Source organism: Taurulus bubalis (assembly GCF_910589615.1).
Source record: "Taurulus bubalis genome assembly, chromosome: 19".
Classification (NCBI taxonomy): Eukaryota; Metazoa; Chordata; class Actinopteri; order Perciformes; family Cottidae; genus Taurulus; species Taurulus bubalis.
In genome coordinates this window covers 11,607,531-11,609,285 of record NC_136607.1, presented here as the reverse complement: position 1 = coordinate 11,609,285, position 1,755 = coordinate 11,607,531, and positions in this window count along the sequence as shown.

Below are 1,755 nucleotides of genomic sequence, written 5' to 3'. Positions count from 1 at the left end.
AATGTGTTGAATAGAAGCAGAATTGTGCTAAATGGGGTTTATTTCACGAATTAACAACTGTATCATTAGACTGCAGGAAATTGACATCATTGTTGGCAAGCTCCAAGCGCGCTGTAACAATCAATAAATTCTCACATTGTTTCAACATCCTAAACAGGTCTAGTTGAGATGCATAAAACACTTCTGTCCTCCCTGTTATTTAATTAGTAAATTCAGCAAGACAAACCATACTGAACAAGTTGGATAGAATTTAATTTAATTACGCAGTCACATTGATCTGAAGCAGAGAGGTCATTCAATCTCTCTGTTTTTAGTCACAATTGACCACAGTGTGTTTAGTATAGGCAACAGATCAGAGAACATACATGTTGTGAATGTCACATCACAAATCCCATACACAGTTTACACAGTAAGTTATAAGACAGTACACTGTACAGTGTATGCTTAAAACAATGAAATCACAGAGTATCCTCATACGAGCAATTGTTGATTTGAAAAGAGCAAACATACAGTAAAGGCACATGTGTTTAACATCCACACTGCTGTGGTGGAGCTCAAATAATGACAGTAGAGCTTGAAACTGGTGGAGAAGGAGACACAACTGTACACAGAGAATACACACTAGGAGACTTGACAGCTATAAAGCATATACTGAATAATGGGAGGGGGAAAAAACATTCAGTTTTGCTAATTTTGCATACAATCTCAAGAAGCAATAGAAGCAAAAGCAGAGAACACAAAGCAACACCGAGCCAACCACCACACAATGAATACTTTTTTTTACAGCCATTTTACACTATCAGAAATAATTTGATGAATTATAATGTTACGGTGCATATTAATACAGGCTAATACATTATATTTAATCCACAGAAAGGAACACCACACTAGGATTAGTTTGGCACTTTGTTCAACATTCACACCGGTTATCTAGCTTCTTTCAATGTCATTTGAAAAAAGAATCCTCATTCATTTGTTAAAGCAAACGCTTAAATGCTGCATTAATAATGTTTGATCTGATGTGCAGCATATGTACAATATACTGCATTAAGTATTTCAGATACACGAACATTCATGTCTCCACAGCTTTCTCAGTTTTATTGGCACAGTTTATTCACGTTTAATTAGCTACTGAGAGAGGTAGTAGGTTTGTAGTAAATCTTTTCGCATGGCTATTTTTTTTAATCTAACAAATTAACAGCCTGGTTTTAATGAAATCTGCTGTTGGTATTAATTGTCCCCGGAGGATAAGCCATAATGTTACTAGTGACCCTTCATTTAGCGACAACATGCTTATAATGATAAAATTGGCAGATTGCCATGGAGTTTACTGGGCAATCGGCACTCATGTTCTGAGTAGATGAACCCTTTCAGCTCTGGATCTTTAACACAAACTATATCTAATGGCTGGATTGATATAAAATGTATTACAATCATGATCCACAGAGAATGAACACCAATTGAGTCCTGCAACAAATGTAACTTTTTATATTATTTTATATCTAATATCTTTAAATTGTCTGAACCCCTTCATGCTGCCCAACAGATTGACTTCTCCTCAAGAGCCAATAGATTGTCTTTGTACACAACATGAATTAAAAAGATTGCTGGATTTCCATTAAAGTTACTGGGGAGTGTACTGGGTGCCAGAGGATGAACTGCACCGCGCACTATTACATACAGTTTCCCCTTGTACTCAAAAAGAATCGTCAAATTACACTGAAATAATGTCAAATGATTCTCTTCACCAGGTAA